The sequence below is a fragment of the Equus caballus genome, chromosome 2 (genome assembly GCF_041296265.1).
Source record: "Equus caballus isolate H_3958 breed thoroughbred chromosome 2, TB-T2T, whole genome shotgun sequence".
In the NCBI taxonomy this organism is placed as follows: Eukaryota; Metazoa; Chordata; class Mammalia; order Perissodactyla; family Equidae; genus Equus; species Equus caballus.
Window position 1 is genome coordinate 91,786,675 of NC_091685.1, and position 21,711 is coordinate 91,808,385.

The 21,711-nt window shown below is 37.7% G+C and overlaps 1 protein-coding gene across 1 annotated transcript in view; it reads left to right on the forward strand.

The window, feature by feature from the left end:
* The first annotated feature begins 483 nt into the window (after nucleotides 1-483).
* TTC29 (tetratricopeptide repeat domain 29) overlaps nucleotides 484-21,711 on the forward strand; it is a 258,945-nt gene continuing 237,717 nt past the window's right edge. The window contains exon 1 of the mRNA XM_070261554.1: nucleotides 484-580. The gene's annotated coding sequence lies outside the window, so the exon portion shown is untranslated. The remainder of the gene's footprint in view (nucleotides 581-21,711) is intronic.

Consider the following 21,711-nt stretch of genomic DNA (forward strand, 5'->3'; position numbering starts at 1 on the left):
AACTCAATGAACTATACCTCGATAAAGCTTATTTAAAGTATTTTAGCAACATTTTTGGTATGGTGTGCTACTATGGAAGGTTTTCTCTAGAACTCTAGATAACACTAGAGATGGAAGTTTTGTCTTTTTTTCACGTGAATCTTTCAGCTGTGCACCTGTGGACAAAGGAATCATCCCAATAAAATATATAAAGCCCCGGCCCGGAGATGTGCTCAAACTTTGTGCTTCATTGAGGCTAGGTGCCTACATGCAGGCACATGAGTGCTCCCTGAATGCAGTCAGTGATGTTTCTCAGTGGGCAAGACAGATCCAGTGAAGGTACGTGCACAGATCCGGAGTGATTCTCAGGCCACGTCCAGTATTTGTATCCTTGCTATGAAATGTCCTTTCCTTCTCAACCCTGAAATGAGTCAGTGTCTGTAACTCACATCCATCCTGATGATCCAACCAGGACTCTGATCTCACAGTCCCTTCTTTCCTCAGTTTGAGGACTTTCAGTCCCACTCACCAACGCAGAGGCATCCCAGAGATCACTCAGCGCTGCGTCATCTCCAGGACCTGGAGCTCTTCTAAAATCAAGGTGAACTCAAACTCATTAAATCAACAAATAATTATCTAGCACCCTGTATGTTGAGGAATATGAGATTATTTTAAGAACCTGTATTTAAATAATTTAAAAATACAGCTAGAGAGGCAAGATAAAAAGGCCTAAAGAGTCGAGTAACAATGAAATATATAAATAAAAGTTTACAAAAGTGATGCCAAAGACAGCGCATGATTAAATGCATTGCAAATTGTGTGGACAGTAACAACAGCCAAAGTGTGGAGGAGTCTGTTTTTTCATGTCACCTCTGCTGTTCCGTGAAATCCACCAAAGCTACTCCGTGATCTCTATCCACTCACCCCTTATGTTTCCTCCCAGCTCACTAACTTTCTTCACAGGTTTTAACTCTTGGTCCAGGCAAAGATTTTTGTGAGCCATTTCAGAGCTGCCTTCACTATCATCTGAGAATTATTTGCCCATCTGCTGAGCTCCACAGGTCCCGTCTACAAACATGCCCCAGTCCGATTGTTCCTCCTTTGTTCTGACTGCACTTTTTTAGCCCATTCATTAATCATCTACCTGGCAAATAATCTGAAATCATCTCATGGACAAACCCTCTATATCCAAGATCTTACTGACTTGCCAATTTGTTCTCTGGCCGTGCATGTCTTGAGCTCCAGACCCGTAATATCAACTGGATTTTACTCAGCTTGCTCAGCGTGAACATGTGCAATTCTCCTGTTCGTTCTTCTCCACTCACCCGGTTTCTTAGCCTATTCCTCTATCTGTATTTCCCATCTCAGCTAATGGCACAAGCATCTACCCAACTATCTTTAAAACCATTTTTGATACCTTTCTCTCTGTAAAGTCAATTGATTACCAAGTGCAGTCAATTTTACCTCCTGTCGCTAGATTCTGTATTTTCCTCACTGCTACTGCCTTAGTTCAGGTCATCATCATCTGTTTCCCACCTGGACTCTCGCAAAAGCATGTGAACTTTTGCTTCTGTTTGCTTTCACATAGTGATTCTCAACAAAACCACTTCCTTCTGTGGTGGGGAAGGAGTTCAGGAGGGAGTAGATGACCCACAACTTGTAGCATTAATCCTGAGAGGTCTTCCCTCCTTCTTTACTTTCCTAACAATAATAGTAATAATAATAATAATGCTTTTTAAAGGATTTATTATGTGCTATGCTCTGTCTAAGCATTACATATATTAATTCTCACAAAGAGACTAAATACCATGCCCAAGATCACGCAGCTAATAAGTATTGGTACTGACATCCACACCAGGGAGTCTATCTCCAGAGACTGTGCTCTTTCTTATTACTCCACCATTTTCACCCTTTACTCCTGTTATAACCAACTACTTCCAGATCCCTATACATATCCCATGCTCTTTCAAGCCTCTGTCCTTTTGCCAAGCCATTCTTTCTGCTTCTGTTCCCATTGGGCACCTACCACATTCCTTCTCATCTTCCTAGGTCCGCTGAACAACTCTGCCTAAGAGAAACCTTCTCTGTGTTTCTCAAACCCATCTTTGAAGTGCCTAGGTGTTCTGTGGTGATTTCCTACCACGCCATTTCCTGAGGCTGCTGTCTTCCTCATCCTGCGAGTGGAGGTCTGTTTTGGGGATTGACAACTGTAGCAATAACTTCACAATTCGCTAACAGCTCCCGGAATGGCTCAGTTCCTAAATGTGGCTCCCAAAGTTGTTTCTAAAAGCTCAACTTACGGCCTATTTTTCAACCTCCCCTATAATCTATAAGCCATTGAATATTCCAAGATAAATTCATTTCTGCTTAAACTTGGCACAGTAGCTTCAGTTTTATGCAAATGAACTCTGTCCGTAACATCACAGTTAATTATCACATTTTCCATTAATACTATTCTGATAATACTATTCTGATAAGTTCAGAATTCCAACAGAGAGAGAATCCCCTCTTCTGATGAACATTTATCACTCACTTTCTAGAGCACTGCTTCTCAAATTTTGCTGGACATTAAAATCACCTGGGAAGCTTTAAAAACCCCTAATAGCCAGGCTGCACCTCATATTAACTAAATAAGAATCTCTGAGGGTGGGACCCAAGCATCCGAATTATTCTAAGCTACCCAGGAGAGTCCAATGTGCAGCCAAATTGAAAAGCCAGTTGTCTGAGCACTTATTAGACATCTACGCCATGATGCTATACAGAAGAGCTAAATGTATAAGGTGAAATGCATTTGGTATCAGAGATTTTTTCTGCCACTTATAACTCATTCTCTCAAGAGATTTTGAACAGAGAAAAGGAACTAAAAAGTTCACTTCATAAGCTCATTTTCACACTGTTCAAATGATTTTCTAGATGAGAAGAACATTTGCTCAAGCTTTTGGACAATTTAAATAACAGCTTATTTGAAATAATGTTGTAGTCAATATTTTAAGACAAGCACTGGAAGTTATCGTCAATTTCTTTACTATTCCTAAGGCGTAGACTTGTTCCAAGTGTCTCTAAACTGGGGCTTGCTCTTCTAAACAAAACTACCTGCTCATCCTGTGCCCTGTTCTATCATAACTTCTAGGTTACGTCCCAGGCTACAAAGCATGTTTGAATGTTGACATACCATATTCACTGAAATACTATCCCTGAGAGTAAATTCCCAATTTATACAGGGATGCAATTTTGCTGATTGGATGAATGTATGATTTTGTTGTGGATACTCTATTAAAGCATTCCCAAAATTAAGGAACAAAGCATTTTTAAAACTTGCATACAGACCAATAACCCTTGGCATATATTTGTACCTGAATAATCTTCCTCTTCATTTGGTCATCGCTTCCTTATTGTTTCAGATTAGTTCCTTTGATAAGGCAAATACATATTTATCTCCAGGCAACAGGCAAACACCAATACAAAAGGTGTATATAGGGGGCCAGCCCCAGGGCTGAGTGGTTAAGTTCGCCCATTCCACTTTGGCAGCCTGGAGTTCCTTGGTTCAGATCCTGGTTTCAGACCTACATACCACTCATCAGGCCATGCTGTGGTGGCATCCCACATAGAGGAACTAGAATGACTTGCAACTAGGAAATACAACTACGTACTGGGGCTTTGGGGAGGCAAATAAAAGAGGGAGATTGGAAACAAATGTTAGTTCAGGGCCAATCTTCCTCACCACCCCCTCCCCCCCAAAAAAGAAAAAAAGGTGTATATATTTTTTCTCAAGATCTTTGAGTTAATCCTATATTGTATAGGTTATAATTCTTCAAAGTGTGTCATGTAAGCAAATAAATATGCAATTAAAAATATGTCTTACTCATGTAATAGAGCCTGGGTATCAAGTAGTTTGAAGTGAAAATGAAACAAAAGGAAGAAACTTTTAAGCTGAGGAAATATTGTCATGTATTTCATCAGCATAAATCAACTATCCAGGGCCTGGAGAGGGGTGTCAAGAGAGAGGCACCGTATTTGAAATCATGTACTGATGATCATGAAATCACAAGTAAGAGCCAGCACATAGTTATATGGTGCAGATAGTGGGCCAAATGGAGTTTAATAATAGTCTAAATAAATTATCTAAGAAACTCACTAATAATAGTAGGAAAATAGCAAGGATATATAATTGAATTCATACAAAAATACATAAATCAAAATGCTTACTTGTTCAGGCTTGTGAAAAATAGCTTTGCTATTTTCCTGCTGAATGAAGTATCAAATTACTTTTTATGAATCATTCATTTTATTGAGGTAAATTTACAGATACTGAAATGCACAGATCTATACATTTCAATGAATTTTGACATTGACATGTATGCATCACAGTGCATACATCTGTGCAATCCACACCCTTAGTGAGATATACAAAATTTCCATTTCTTCAGAAAGTCCACTCATACCCATACCCAGTCAGTTCCTGCCCTCCCAAAGAAGACCATTATATTCTGATTTCTATCACTATAGATTGGTTTTGCTTGTAGAACTTCACATAAATGGAATCAACAGTAAACACTCTTTCACGTCTGACATCTTTTGCTCAGCACAATGTTTTTGAGATTGTATTATTGAATGTATCGGTAGTTCATTCATTTTTATCAAGGATTGGTATACCATTGTATGAGTATCCTATTATTTATCTATTATTCTCTAATTGATGAATATTTGAATTGTTGCCAGTTTGGGGTTAATACGAACAAAGAGTTTTGCACAAATCTTTTGTGAGCATGTGTTTTCAATTCTCTTTAGTAAATGCCTAGGATGGGAATTGCTGAGTCACGTCTGATTAGCTTTATGTGAAACAGCCAGAAAAGTTTTCATAGTTGTTGCACAATTTTACACTCCCATTCGCAACATATAAGAATTCCAGTTGCTCCAAATCTTCATGAACATTTAGTGTTGTTAGCGTTTTTTAAAATTTTTACCCAGCAGTGAGAGTATAGTCCTCTCATTGTGTTTTTAATTTGTAATTCCCTGATGAGTAATGATATTGAGCACTTTTTTACGTATTTATTGGCCATTCGCGTATCTTTCTTTGTGAAATGTCTAAGATTTTGGCCATTTTTAAACTGGGCTTTTTTTTTTTTTTTAAATAATTGAGTTTAGGCATTATTTCTATTTCTGGGTACAAGTCTATTTTCAGCTACATGTATTACAAAGATTTTCTTCCACTCCATGGCTTGCCTTTTCAATTTCTAAGTGATGTTTTTCAATGAGCAAACGTTTTAAATTTTGATATAGTCAAATTTATTGATAATTTTCTTTTATGATTAATACTTTCTGGGAAATCTTTGCCTACTCCCAGATCATGAAAATATTCTTCTAAGAATTCTCCTAGTTTTTTGTTTTAGTTTTTACATCTATGTTTATTATATGTCTTGAATTAATTTCTGTGTATGGTATAAGGTATGAGTCAAGTTTATATTTTTTCTAAATGAAATCCAGTTGTGCTAGCATTATTTGTCAGAAAGATTTTAAATTCCCCCATTAAATTGCTTTGGTTCTAATTTTAAAAGTCAATTAACCTTGTAAGTTTGGGTCTATCTTTGACCAATATACTCTGCTCCATTCACCTATATATTTATAGTTAAGCTAATATCATACTGCCACTATTATTGTAGTTTTATAGCAAACGTTGAATTCTGGTAGTATAGGTCCTCCAATTTTGTTCTTTTTAAAAATTGTTTTTGCTATTTTGCTTCTTTGCATTTCCCATATAAGTCTTAGAATTAGCTTGTAAATTTCTAAAAAAAATCCTTGCATTTTAATTAGAATTGCGTTAATTCAATAGATCAATATCGGATCAACTGACATCATAATACTATTGAATCTTCCAACCCATGAACATGGTATAATCTCTTGATTAATTTAAATCTTCTTTAATTTCTATAAGCAGTTTTGTACTTTCCAGTAAGAATCTTCCACATCTTTTGTTACATTTATCTCTAATCATTTTTATGCTAATGTAAATGGTATTTTTAAATTTCATTTCTCAATTGTTCATTGCTAGTATACAGAAATGCAGCAGATGTTTACATGTTGACCTTTTATCTTGTGATCTTGCTAAATTCAATTATTAGTTATAGCAGGGTTTTTTAAAGTAAATTCTTCAGTATTTTCTAAGTACACAATCACGTCATCTGCATTAAAGATAATTTTTCTTCTTATTATCTATTTCAGTAATTTCTGCTCGTATCTTTGTTATTTATCCTTTTGTTGTACTTTACTCTTCTTTTTCTATATTTTTACAGTGGACTGATTAGATAAATGATTTAAGCTTTTCTCTTTTCTAAAATAAAAATCTAAAACTATGAATTTCACTCCAAGCACCTCATCAGCTGCCTCCCATACATTTTGACTGGCTATATTTTTATTATTAAATTCAAAATATTTTCTAATTTTAATTCAGATTTCTTCGTTGGTCTATGGGTTATTTAGCAGTGTTTGCTTAATTTCCAAATATGTGGGGAAATTTTCAGATACTTTTTGTTATTGATATTCAATTTTGTTTTATCATAATCATAGGACATAGTCTGTATAATTTCAATTCTTTGAAATTATAGCATTTTTTACAGCCCACAAATGGTGTATCTTGGTGAATACTTCATGTGCACTTGAAAAGAGTGTATATTCCATTGTCCTTTTGTAAAGTGTTCTACAGCTGATGGTTGTTTTAATTGGTTGACAGAGTTATTCAAGTGGTTTATATACTTACTGAATTTTATATCTACATGTTGAATCAGTTACTGAGAGAGGAGTAATAGAATCTCAATGATAATTATTATTTTCTCTCTTTTTTCCTTTATTTCTTTTAGTTATTGCTTCATGCATTTTGAAACTCTGCTATTAGGTGTGTACAAATTTAGAATCGTTCTCTCTTTTTAAACAACTTCTTTAATCATTACAAAATATTCCCTGTGTCTCTAGTGACATGCCTTCCCTTATAGTCTTCTTTGTCTGATATTAATAAAACCTCCTGAGCTTTCTTGTCATTAGTGTTCACTTGTTATAAATCTTTCCATTCTCTTACTTCTAACTTACCTTTATTACCTTTATCTATATATAAAGATCTTTATCTTTACATGTAAAGATACATATATCATTATGGTATAGATATATATCTAAGTATTTATATAAATATAAGGATAATATATGTCTTTATGCATAAAGATATATATATCTTTAAATAATATAAAAGTATATAAAATACATATATATATATCTTTACATATAAAGTAGGTTTCTTGTAGACCATATACAGTCAGGTCTTGACTTTTTTGCCAAACTGACAATCTCTGTCAGCCTTTTAATTGAAATGTTTAGGGTTTAAATCTATTGTCTTATCTGTTCCTGTCTCCTCTCTGTTCCTTTTTTCCTTCTTTCCTGACTTCTTTTGGATTGATCCGGGTTTTTTTAGTAATCGAGTTTATCTTCTCTATTGACTTTTTAACTTTTCTAGTGGTTGCTCTAAGGAGTACAATATGCATCCTTAACTTAATCTAGTCTCCCTTGCAGTTGTATTGTATCTCTTTGTTTATAATGTAAACATCTTACAGCAGTAACTTCCACTCCCATCATATGTACTATTGTTGCCATACATTTTACTTCCTCATGTGTTATAATCCTCACCCCACTATATATTAATATTTTTCATTTAAAGTCAAGTGTTTTTAAAGAAATTCAAATGCAGGCAAAAACTTTTCTATTTTACCTTTATTATTCCCATTTCCGATGTTCCTCATTCATTTATGTAGACCCGTGTTTCATCTGGTATTATTTTTCTTCAACCCAAAGATCTTTAGCATTTAGTCTAGTTAACTCTACTATTGATAAAAGTTCTCAGCTTTTGCTTATTTGAAAAAGTCTTTATGTTCCTTTTGTTTTTGAAGGGTGTTTTTCCTGAGTTTAGAATTCTACTTTTAGAGGTCTGTTCTTTCGGCAGGTCAGTAATATCATCACCTTATTTTCCAGCTTACATTATTTCTAAAGAGAATTCAGCAGTCCTTCTTATCTCTGTGTGTCATGAGACACGAATGAGGAGGAGCTGGGATACAGGCAGGACACAGTGGGGAGGATGGGCCTTGCCGTGAGCACCACTGGACAGGAGTGATGACCACCATCCCAGGCCCTGACACGGGCACCCACCGTTGGGTGCCACTCCATATGTAATGTATCTTTTTCTCAGGCTGCTTTAAAGATTGCCTCTTTTTCTTTAATTTTCAGCATTTTGACTATGATGTGCCTAGGTACAGCTTTCTTTGTGTTCAGTCTACTTGGGCTTCTTGGATCTGTGGGATATTATTTTTAATCAAATTTGGAAATTTTTGAGCCATTATTCTTCAAATATTTTTTCTGCTCCAGCCTCTCTCTCTCTCTCCTTTCCTTCTGCGATTCCAAATACATACATGTTAGACCTCTTGATATTCCCACATATCACTTAAGGCTTGTTCTTTTTTTTTTTTAATCTTTTTTTTCCTCTCTGTGTTTTAGTTTTATAGTTTAATTTTTAATCTATTTTAAAGTTCACTGATCTTTTTGTTCTTTTTGCAGTGTCCTATGCAGTGAATTTGTCATTTCTAATATTACATTTTTCAATCCTAGCATTTCCAATTGTTTCTTTTTACGGTTTCTGTTTTTCTGCTGGGGTGGTACACTTGCCCACTCATTATGTCCATTTATTCTTTAAATTCTTAAACATATTTATAACAGCTTCTTTAAAGATCATCTCTGCTAATTTCAGCATATTTGTCATCTCTGGATTTTTTTTTCTCCTAATTTTGTGTCACATTTTTCTGGGTCTTTGCCTATCTAGTAATGTTCTATTGTATGCTAGACATTGTGAATGCTACATTATTGAGAATCTGGATTTTATTATCATCCTTTAAAAAGTGCTGAGTTTTGGGTTTTTATTCCGACAGGCAGTTAATTTACTGGCAGATCAACTTGATGCTATGAAGGCTGGGTTTATGCTTTGTCATGGCAGTTAGACTAGACCTCATTTTAGGGTTAGAGAAGCCTGACTCCTAAGATATGGCCTTTCTGGAGTCTCAGATGAATGCCTGAGTTGTTCAGTAAGATTTCTCTGCTTTGTGGATTGGAATTCCAGCATCTCCCTGTCCTGTGTGACCTTAAGAATCTCTGTTCAGTTTACAGCACACCTCACATCATTGTTATTCTTTACCAGACCTCTCAGAGTCTCTCACACAAGTATAAAGGTTGGAATTTGACCAAATACTTAAAAAGACCCTAGCTTGAACCTAAGTCATTTCAGCATGTGGATGCAAGCCAAAAATGGATGGTGTTTTCATTACAGCTACAGTGAGACATGTCCCTGAAAGACATAGAGAGCAAAAATCTTCCCAATTGTCAGAGCTGTGAGCAGTGCACTTGCTCATAGCCTTTGTTTAGAAGATGCAGTTACTCAAGGTGAGCAGATATATAAATATATCTGGGCAGTGTTCACTAGCCTAAACTAATTGTTCAGAGACTTCAAAAGAAAAAAACTGTAAGACCTGAGACAAGTAGTTCTGGGGTAGAAGCATTTGGATGGACATATTGTAGTGGACACAAAACATGAAGATTTTTGTACTACACATTAACGTCTACCAGAAAGCATCCACTATGAAGAGGTCTTGAACAACTAAGTAGATAAAATGACTTGGTCAATGGATATTAGCCAGCCTTCATTATCAACTACCCCAGGCATGTGATGGCATTATGGGCATATGATGGAAGTGAATTCTGGCCCAAAAGCATAGACTCCCACTTACCAAGGCTCACCTAGTTATGGTTGCCTCTGAATTCCCAACCTGCCAACAACAGAGACCAAATCTGAATCCCCAGTATGATCCCATTCCTCATGGAGAACAACTGGTCACTTGGTGACAAACTATATTGGGCCACTTCCATCCTGGAAAAGACAAGAGTTCACAGGAATGGATACCTAGTCTAAGTATGGGGTTGCCTTTTCTATCCCAGGGCTTCAGCCAGCACTGCAGTTTGGTGGTTTATGGAATGCCTTATCCACAGGCATAAAATCCTGCACAGCATAGAATCTGACTGTGAGATCAGTTTCACAATGAAGTGAATCTGAGATCATGTGATCCAATGGTCATATCACATATCATACCACCCAGAAGCAGCTGGCTCATACACCACTCGAATAGCCTTATAAAGATGCAATTGAAGCACCAACTCAATGGAAACACTGTGAAAAGTGGGATGCCATGCCCCAGGATGCAGTGTATTTAATTAGTCAGAGATCCTATATGCTGCATCCTCCATGGAAAGGAGACATGGGTCTGAGCATCAAGGGGTAGAAGTAAGAGTAGCCCTACTTACCATGACTGGTGTTTTTGTGCTTCCTGTCCCTACAACTCTGGGTTCTTCAGGGCTGGAAGTCCTGGTCCCCAAGTGTAGTGCACTCTGCCAAAGGACACAACATTGAACTACAAGTTATGGCTGTCACCAGAGAACTTTGGACTCCCTGTTACCAGAAACCAGCTGGTGAAAAGAGGATTCACCGTATGGTAGGAGTAATTGACCCTGATCAGCAAGAGGAGGCAATACTGTTTTACACAACAGAAGCAGGTGAAAACATGTGAAACCCAGGTGATCCACTTGGACACCACCTGGTTCTCCCTTTCCATGTTGTAACTGTGAATGGACTCTTGCAGCAACTCTGCACTGAGAAGGCTCCAATTTTCAAGAGTTTAGACACTCAAAGAACACTGCCAAGACCTACAGAGAGAAGAGTTGAGTATAGAGGGAATTAGGATGGATAACGCAGTGGGGGAGGATAAGTCCCACTTCTGGCCTCAAAACCAACTGCAGCAATGGAAGCTATAGTTCACCCCACTCACCTCTTTATTTCGGGTTCTCCTACAGAAAGAAAAGGCCACAGAAAGCACAGAGGAGCTGCTTTCTGAATCTGTATAAAAGTAGATCTATGTGGCCTAGGGTGGGCTGCAAATACACCTTGCAGATCTCCAACTATGGGGAGTATATTTGACCAAGGGTCCCAGCTGCTGCATTCTGAAATCAATTGCTGCACTTCTGCTGAATCAATGCTTTCTACAGCCAGCAATGTGTATGGCAGTGATCCTAAGGCAGACTAATTTCTGGAAGACAAGGTCATCCTCTGACAGCCAGTCTGAACTTGACGACTTCCCAGGGCACTTGCTGAGACTGCACAGCACTCAAACTACCTTTCTTCTCTCCTTTCCTCCTTCCCTCTGGGTCAGACTTGCATTGCCATCTGATGGTGCTCCCAGTCTAACACAGCTTCCATCCCGTTCTCTGTAACACAAGCATTCCCCTAATATAATCCATGTCTGTTAGTTCTGTCTTCGGATCTACTTCTCACAGGAGCAGGATCAAGGGCTTGAGATAGTCTTCTAGGTCCAAGGCGAAGCCTTAGAAGGATTGAGAGGAGGAGGGTGACATGATCAGTTACTGGTTCAGCGAGTAGTGTTCAAGATAATGTGTCCAGTATTTTGCAAGATCATTTAATCAGACATAAAGTCAAGAACTGACAGAATAGTGGCAGAGAGTTTTTCCTTGTCTCCCTCAAATTACTAGTGCCCCTGAATATGGCTGTAGAAAGTAACATGAATTGTATCTTCCATCTAAATTCTATTATTGTCCTATTCTAAACTTTCCCACTCTATCTTTCCCCCTCATGAAACTGTTGCCCCTGAACGCCCATGAAAATGTAAATATGAAATATTTACGAGACCTGATCTCTCATAATTATAAGCATCAAATGGCTTTCTCAGAGAAATAAATGATAAGGATCATCTCTTCCCTTAAGAGTCTTCCATTTGGTAAGTATTGATGAACTTTGTTTTTGCATCTACTAGCAATGAATACAAGTTTTCAATTTGTTTAGTGTTTAACTCTTTTTTTTTGGGTGAGGAAGATTGGCCCTGAGCTAACAGCTGTTGTCACTCTTCCTCTTTTGCTTGAGGAAGATTGTCCCTGAGCTAACATCTGTGCCAGTCTTCCTCCATTTTGTATGTGGGATGCCACCACAGCATGGCTTGATGAGTGGTGTGTAGGTCCGCATCCGAGATCTGAACCTGCAATCCCTGGGTCCCCAAAGCAGAGCATGTGAACCTAGCCACAATGACACCAGGCCGGCCCCTAGTGTTTATCTTTTTAATAATACTTATGTTTTAAAAGGGAGAGAGCAGAAAGGAATTATACTTTTTATGTTTAATATACATCTTATGTTCTATCTAGAGCATGTTAATCTGTGAGGGAAAAGTTTTACTTGTCACTGAGAAAGAACTGAGCCTGCCAAATTCCCAAATCATTTTTATTTTTTTTTACAGGTGGTGAATTGTGGGTAAGTAATCCCCCTTGCTCAACATTTCAAGTTTGATGTTTCAAACGTAGCAGGGTGCTATGGCCAACAGATTCCTAGACAGTTGTTTTCAAAGACAAGATCTTTAATTAAAGATTACATTTATGCCAGCCGGCCCTGTGGCCTAATGGTTAAGTTCTGCGTGCTCCGCTTTGGCGGTCCAGGTTCAGTTTCCAGATGTAGACCTACACCACTTGTCGGTGGCCATGCTGTGGTGGTGACCCACATACAGAATAGAGAAGATTGGCACAGATGTTAGCTCACGGCATATCTTCCTCAAGCTAAAAAGAGGAAAATTGGCAACAGATATTAACTCTGAGTGAATATTCCTCAGCAAAAAAGAAAAAATTATTACATTTATGCAACAATTGCCATTATTTTGGTCAGCTTGTGAATTAAGAGTCATAGTTCTGGGACTTCTACTTCAAAAACACTTCAAAAATTGGTTTCTTTTACTTTAAGATTAGTTTATCACCTAGAAGGGCTTGAGAAAAATGAGCAAAAAATATAAACCAACACAGTAAATTGTTAACTATCTATAATCAGTATCATTTTCCCTCCCCTTTCCTTCTTTGACTCATACTGACTTACTGACTGTTGTTTTTTGTGTATGCAAAGTGTTTCCTATAGGGATATAATAATGACATTACATTTGTAGAGCCCTTTATTGTTTTCACAGCATGCACATCATACACATTATTTCATTTAATCTTGCAGCAATTATGAAAAGAGAACACAACAGGGAATATTATCCCCATTTTGTAAATATAGAAACTGAAGCACAGAAAGATTATGTAACCTCCCAGAGATCAGAAGAAGCTATGACAAGAGCCCAAAGTTCTTATAGAAGATATTTAATCATCAATGTAGCACACACAAAATGAAGTTTTGTGTATTCTATGTTTATGGAAATATGAGTCAAGATGATTAATCAAGCTCACCGAGGATACATGTTTTATACGATATGTACGTTTAAGAATATATAAAAATGCAATTATTTTTCAAAAAGAAATATTACAAAATAAAATAAAAATTTAGGGTTAGACACAAAATGCAATTAGAGTCAAAAACCAGTCTTTTCTAAATGTATTTGTTAGGTTGGGCTTATGGCATCAAAAGTCAATGTGTTGAATGCAGTTTGCAATGAATTATTTAAATTTCCCAAAGACACAAAAAATTGATGCTTCTGGATCTCTTCCATATTCAAAAAATGAGGCAAGCTAAATTGTTCATATTTTACTAAATCAGTTCAACTTGCTCAACTTTAGGCCAAGTCACGATTCTTTCATAGCAGAGTTGTTCATCTCTACTACCAGAGAGTTGGCAACATAAGAGTTTGCTTAACTTTCTCAGCTTTCTTCTTTCATCTCCTTTCTTTGTTTTTCCTTTTCTTCATTAAGACCCATCCCCTCGCCCACTCCAGCTAAAAGAGACTTTTGTTCTGAACTCAATTTACCCATTTGGCCACTTTAAATCGTTGAATTGGTCGAACAGAAGGAATAGGTGAAGAACAATCAAATGCCAAATCAATTACCTTGACTGATGAGGTTAATTTTCTCTTGTCATTTTCAGTATGTGTGGCTTATTTAGATACTAAACCCACCAGGCAGAAGCCTTATGTTTCTGCAAGTTTTATTATGCAGTCAAAATCTCATCAGCACTCATTGAAATAAAATAATAATATATTGTAGTGAGCTACATTATTCATAACATCATAAAGCTACATTATTACAGCCAGACCATGAGAGCAATTATGCTTCAGAAAGTAGAACTCTGTGGCCATTGGTGATGAACTATTACATGGATTTTTTTTTTCTCTAAAATCATTATGGCCAACATTTAGCATTTATTGTATACTGATAGTGTACCAAGTGCCAAAAGGAAAAATGACAATCCTTTCCATACTATATTTGCTATCTATAATTCATTGAGACAAAAATATAAAAACAAATACTCAAACCCACAATAAAGCTATCAGCTCACTCATGTGTCTGAAGAGAACGTTCCTCAGCATTCGCTGATAGGACAGGCAGTTAGCTAGGGCACTGTGGGAGGCTGGCTCTGCCCTCTGCTCAGTTCATGTAATCAGAGACCAGAATATTCTTAACCTTTTACCGGTGGATGAACAACGAATTAGGAATTTCTAATTGCCTTCTCTCTGAGGGCTGTCTCTCAACTAAGTAGCAAAGGTATTAGCAGAAAAATGTTGTTCGTCCAAGGTGATGTTAACTTTTTGTGAAATTAAGAGACCTTTATTTGAAAACAGCTTCAATAGCTAGGGGCATAGAATATAAGAAATGTACTCCAGGCTGTAATAATTGCTGGCTGCCCTGGGAAATGGCTTCAAGGCCAGAGCAGTCCTGGCTCCATGCAAGCACATCCTCTAATTATTGAAAAACCTGTGTAGAGTCTCCATGTTAATCAGTCTCTCAGAGATTTCAGCTTTATGTGGTTAGTGCAGATTTATGGCATTTTTCTTTTCCTGTTATTAAAACTGATATTTCACAAGGAAGAAACTATCTCTAGACAACTGTTAAAATGCAAAGTTTCAGTCATGAAAGAAAACTGCAAGATTATTCTGAGACTATTCCATAGAGAATTCCAAAGATAAGAAACAACACATCAAAGACAGGGGGGCAGAAATTCAAAAACAAAAAGGCATAACTTTAAAATATTAACAAAAGACTCAACAGTTGGCCCGTAGAATCAAGAGGTTAGAGTGTAATTAATTTAAGTGCTTGTTACAATTATGGAAATAAACATTTCATGCATAAATGCAAACTGAATTATACATAATTATGAAAGCACTAAACTAATTGGAACATTTGGATTAACATTGTAGAAGCCAAATTGCCTTTTTAAGTCAATGATACAGTGCTTTGCATGTATCCTGCGTGTACACAGCAAATATTAGTTAATAATGGAAAGGAGCATATTTAGAAACATATACTTCTATCAAGTTAGCATTCTGTTTGTTTTGTAGAGTATACACGTAGATTATAGATTAAATTATAATGACTCTCATTGAAGAAGTACAAGGCTAGGACCAGTTGGTTATGCCAGTTATAGCTGACCTATAGATGAAGATTGAAGACCGGACACTCATGGTCCAGGACTCAAGTTTCCCTCCCACTTCACTGTTTGCCGTATTCTTTATTCTCCAGGCTTGATGGGATAATGAGGATGGATGGCAGGAACTGGCAATCTGAGAAAAGAGAAAAGAAAGTTGTGCTGAGCTGAGATGAGACAAGGAAGAGTCAGCGTCAGATTCTCCCTTATAAAGTCTAAGATTGAGAGTTTGCCTAGACCTTCCTAGGGACCTTTTGGCACTTTTAAACTTTGTCCTTCAGTGTATTTTCTCCTCTCCCATATGTGCCACATCATTTTACTACTTTAAGGCTGTGCAAATCTTTATAATTTATTGGTACACGTAAACATGACCCTCCTTGAAGTGCCTTATGGTAAAAAATGGAAATGAACAACCATAGTGACGAAAATCCTCCTCTTTCTACTTTCTTCTGTCACCCAAAACTCACATTCCTACAGAGAAGCAGATTCTGCTTATAGCTTGACTTCAGGAAAGCAATTTGATTAAACTACATTGTACTACAGTTGAAATGACTAATAAGATTCTTTTTAACATGTTAACAACACGTTAATTCAAATGAGCGTGTAATTAGATGCAAAAGGAGTTCTCCAGACATTACCTTCACATCAGATAAGGGATCATATTAATAGTAGTGACTAATCTCACTGGTGTGACTCTACGTGTTCGCTCATCATCTCACCCGCTTGAAAAATCTCACTGTTTCTAAAGTCTCACATGTGCTTAGGTATAAGTGAGCCAGGTACAGTCTGTAGTGTGTCTACCATGGTCCTCCTGTCCAACTGTAGCCCTTTTCATTTATATGCTGCCTGCAAACCCCCTCACTATGACCATTGTTTCTGGTGTCCTTCATGACAATGTTGGCACCCAAATCAAAAGTACTATGTACTAAGTACTATGTACCCAAGAGTATTACAAACACTCTGGAGACACAGTCATTGGGGTCTTCAGTGATTTAAAGCCATCGTATCCAGTAGTGAGGGCAATGTTTCCATTTCTAACCCTAAATCACACATTGACACCAAAGTAACTTCATGCGCCTGTGTCTCAAGGAATCTCCTAAACACAGTTCCCTTAGCTTCTTGCTTCAAGCCCTCTTTACATAGGGCTCAACTAGAAATCCCTGGAGGTGGGTCACATGCAGCAATAAACTCTCAGTCTTCTAGTGTATTCCTACCTATCTCGACCCCTTTATCTGACTCTGTGATACTTCATTCATAATAATAGTTGCCTGTAGATCTTTACACAATGAAATTTCCTGACTTTCAAGCCTATACCTGTGCCTGGCATACAGTAAGTGTTCAGTGAATCTTTGTAGAATTGACAAATAAATGAGTCAATGAAAAACATAAATATAATGTTAAGAATCCTAGTAGCAGACATAGTTTAGGCTATAGCTAGAGCCACAGCTATAAGTCAAATTTCAAGAAGAATGTGAGATAAGTACAGAGGACTTTCTGGGACTCCTAGAGTCCACTCCACTCCTCTACCTGCAGGTGCGTGCACATGTGAGCATGCACGAGCGCGCACGCACATACACATACACTACCCCAAAGAGGAAAAAGAAAACTCTTAGCAGTCCTGGACCCTCCTCTTCTTTTGGGAATAGTCCCTTTGGGGTAATGCTTGCCCTTTTATTGACAGTGGTAATCTAGGTCCGATGATTATGGGTTACTGGTCTACATGATAACCCAGGACAAGAGAATCTGTCATAGGCTTAGGAGTCAGGGGTCAGAGGGCAAAGAGGAAGGAAACAGCAGTCAGATAATCAAAGCACTGAAGGGAGCCAATCAGACCTGGAGTCAGCTACTTATTGAGTATTGAATATTTTATGAGAATTATCTGAGTCTCTGGGAGGTTACAAAACTTGCCCAAAGTCACACATCTAGTGAGGTTTGACCCTAGTTTGTGGGAATCAAGAACTCAAGAACCCAAGAAACCTCAAGATTACAGATATATCATAAAGACTGATCTACAGCAAGTCTTACAGTTTTGTGAAGATGGAAAATAAGCATGATCTGACGTTCAAGGCAGGTGGCCAGGTAATAACAAACAGGAACATACGTGAGTAAGTATCCAGGAGCTTCCTTGCTTTTGTTTTTATGTAAAAGGGACCAGTTGAAACTCATCTAGTTTATTGGAGGAAACCAGTTTAACACAGGTGTGCATAAGTAGGGACAAGGAGAAAAAGGGAAGAGAGTTAGTGTTTGGTGTTATTATGCCTACTTACCAACGAGGAAGTTGAGACTACAAGAAGTTTAATGACTGACCTGCCTAAGGCCAATATTTGCACCTAGTTCTGACTTATTTCCCACTGGTTTGGGTAGGCAAATCCTGAGAACTAATCTAGAAGGGAGACCCAGTCTCTTTAAATTCAATCTTGCATCACAGTGACAAAATGCAATTCCTATTAAAGGGGTAAGAGGCTGTTTTCACAGATGCTAAATGTAGTTTCATGTGCTAGCATCCACTCTGTCCTTGCTCCCAATGGTGTCACTTGGGGATAACGGTTTCAGGAATACCAAGCTCTAGGTACTCCCTGGGTCTCTAGGATTATGGGTCAGTGAGGTCCTAGACAATATTTTTAAGCCATTTTATTGAGGTATGATTGACACTAGACAATATTTTTATTTTGCTCTGTCTCTACTGTTTTAACTACATCTCTTTTACACTATGAATGATTGCATTTTATTTCTTACTTGATGCTTTAAGGTGAATGTGTGGACTATTAACATTTGCTTTTATAAACTTTTGTGAATTCACATTACTTTTGGGAATTCTCCTCTTGTCCTAAATATTATTTCCTTTCATTCACAGAATTTCTATAGCAGACTAGATTACTGTCCATTTAAATGAGACGAGCTTTTAACGTTACTCCAGCATCCTATTTATTTAAAAAGTTTAAACTTTAAATGTTAAAGTTTTTATGTAAAATGTAAAGTTTTTTGGTTTCTTTTGAGGAAGATTAGCCCTGAGCTAACATCTGTTGCCAATCCTCTTTTTGCTGAGGAAGACTGGTCCTGAGCTAACATCCGTGCCCATCTTCCTCTACTTTATATGTGGGATGCCTGCCACAGCATGGCTTGACAAGAAGTGCATAGGTCCACACTGGGGATCTGAACGGGTGAACCCTGGGCCACTGAAGTGGAACATGCAAACTTAACCACTGAGCCACTGGGCCGGACCCTAAAATGTAAAGTTTTTAAATGTGAAATGTTTTTTAGCCTTTATATTATCCATTTCTAAACAAAATCTCTAACATTTATTTAATGATTGTTGTGTGTCTGGCACCTTATGCAGGTTACTTTATTTAATCCTTTTTCCATTATTATAAAGCAATTGTTATCAATCCCATAAGGTAGATGAATACTAATGTCTAGAAAATTTAAGTTTCTTGCCCAAGACTGCCTAAATTGGAAGTGGCAGGGCTAAAATGTGAATTTGAATTAGCAAAATGTGTGCTCCTGACCAGAGTGAGATTTTAACTGTCCTTCTCTCCTTCATTCCCAATTCACTCTCCACTGTATTGACAGTATTTTTAAAGTTATGATCATACCACTTATTGTGGTATCAATTTGCAAGGTAATATTGTAACATATTGATCAGTTATAGTCTATAGTATTCCTCTTATAGATCCAAGAGTTCATCAGTCATTTCATAGAGTGGTCTTTTAAACCTAACCATTTCCCCTTCTTTTCTCAACTGCTCTTAGAAATGTTCATCTCCTCCACTTCCTCTCTCCTGCTGCAGGTTGAGCTCCCAATATGGGGATTTGGATGCGATTTATTAGATAATTTTAACCAGAAGCACCTGTCCAAAAAGAGGTAGCCTGCCTGCTTTGCCCTGGGTAGACTTCTCAGACCAGTTGTTTTTGCCTGGAGGGGCTCTGGTGGGAGATGGCAGGGCTTCCACCACAGTAGACTCTGCAAGCTGTGGACAAGTGTCTACTTCTCTATGCCATTGATATCTCCTTACTTTGGACATAGGCAAACTCTTACAATTTTTAAGAGTTACATAGAATTTTTATTAGAGCTAGAATTGCCTAAAGAGCCAATATCCACAAAAGATCATTAGCAGATAAGAAATGGGCAATCTTTTTGATTTAATGGTTGGTTGATTTAGTAACAGCTTTTTGAGGATTTTTAAAAATCAGAAGGGAGTAGAAATCATCTAATCTAGTAACAAAAGGATAAACATATGCACAATTAATCATTTGATCTTAATCACATTAAATTTGATAGCTCCAAACGAATATAATAGCTATCAATTAAAGACACTATTTTCAACAGATAATTGAAATGTTAAAAGATACATGGAGCCAGATCTGGATGTCCCGATTTAGCACTTCTGAGGTAGGGCTTGGGTGCCCACACCAAAATATAAAAACAACTCATAGGTGAAACAGTGCACAGATGCATATATAAATGTCTATCCAGGGTTGAGACGTGCTGATATATTAGATATCAATTCCTAATAGACATGATTTGCCTTAAAATATCTCTTCAGCAGAAATAGTACTCAGTTTAAGAGAGATAAACTGTTATCCATATTGGGTGAAAAGAGAGCAAGCTCAAAGTTCTTTATGACAAAAAATAAATAATCCATCTTTTTTTTGCCTCCGTCCCCCACGCCCCTGTATTGGTAGGAGTCCAGGAGTGAGGTGAGGGAGCACACTTATCCATGGGCAGCCCAGTCACTGAAGGCCTGGCTTCTTACCATCTGAGCAATAAAGCCACTGTCATAAAAGAAAGTGCCTCCTGGTTCTCTCTCAGAAGGAGCCTAAGGGAAGATGACGTCTGGTCCAGCTGGTGAGGCAGCTGTTCTTTCCTGACTAGACAAAGCTAACTCAGTTCCTGAGGTTCTTCGAGTTGCTAGAACCACACCTACTCTGTCCTCGAGGGTCCTGGAGTTGTTTTCCACTCTATATAGAAGAGCAAACTCAAAACTCTTTCAGATTCTTTGGATTGAGCATCTTCTCACTGGGTGTAAAGAAGGTGGGAGAGCATTAAAGCTTGCTTTGGTTTTACTCTACTGCAGGGACTAAGTATTCTGTGTAAAAAGCTCATTCTTAGTTTCATTTGGGAACGAGAAAATGAGTGTTTCCTAAGATGAAGACACTGCCATGGCTCCCTTCTACCTGACCTGGAACTGATACTGTTAGAACTACGTCTGCAAATTCAGACCACAATGTGAGGACTTTACCCTCAGGAAGCCAAAGTTAGTTTACACAGGTCACTTTGATGGGAAAAGGGTAGGAAAATTATTAGATGTCCAGGTAACTTTGATAGTGTCAGGTCCCAACTGAATAGGGTATGAATCAGGCAGAGATGGATGGTGTATGTTTGTCAGGGAAAAGGAAGTAACAGGGGAATGTTTAAATGCCTCAATTCTAGTCTCAGTCATGCTTCTAGTTTACTTAAAGACCCCACGCAAAGTGAAAAAGCATTGGCTCATTTCACTGACTTTTGCACCCTCAGTTGCAATGCAGACACATGGGAGCATAAACAGCTACAAAGAAAAATTTAACTCAAAAAGAAGACGATTGTGAAGTTGGAAAGAGAATGATGACTAATCTAAAATCACTAAATCATGGTGTCCCATTGATGGAAATAACCGCAGAGATCATTAATTCAATGTTCCTCCTTTTACAGATGGGACAGCTGGCCACTAGTGAGGCTAAGAGATATGTTCCAAGCTCCAAAAACTATTAATCATTCTAGAACCATGGTTGCTTGATTCCCCAGGTCAATGTTTTCCATTTTGTTTACAGCCAGCCTTGATTTCCAGCTAAAAGTTTTATTTCCAATACTTTCAGTGTAACATATTTACTCTCAGAGAAACTAAGTAAATTAGTTGTCCATGTGATCTTCTGTAAGTTACTCCGCCCCTCTGAACTTCAGTTCCCACATCTGTGACAGTATTGGACCAGTTTTCTACAGTATCATAATAGTCCTCTGGAATCTGAGACCGTGATTCGTGAACTCAAAGTCATTTTCAAAGCATCAGAAAAGAGCAGAGGTAGCAGTGTTTGATATATAGATACAAACTTTGGAGGCATATGTGTTGGAAGCTGAATGAACCCAAGCCTTCGATGATCTCTCTCTTCTCCAATTCCTGTTGTACTTATTGCCCATGTCTTCCATGAGGCATTTATCACTTGCCTTACCCATTTTTACAAGTACATATATGTACATGTTCACACACAGACGGATTTATTTTG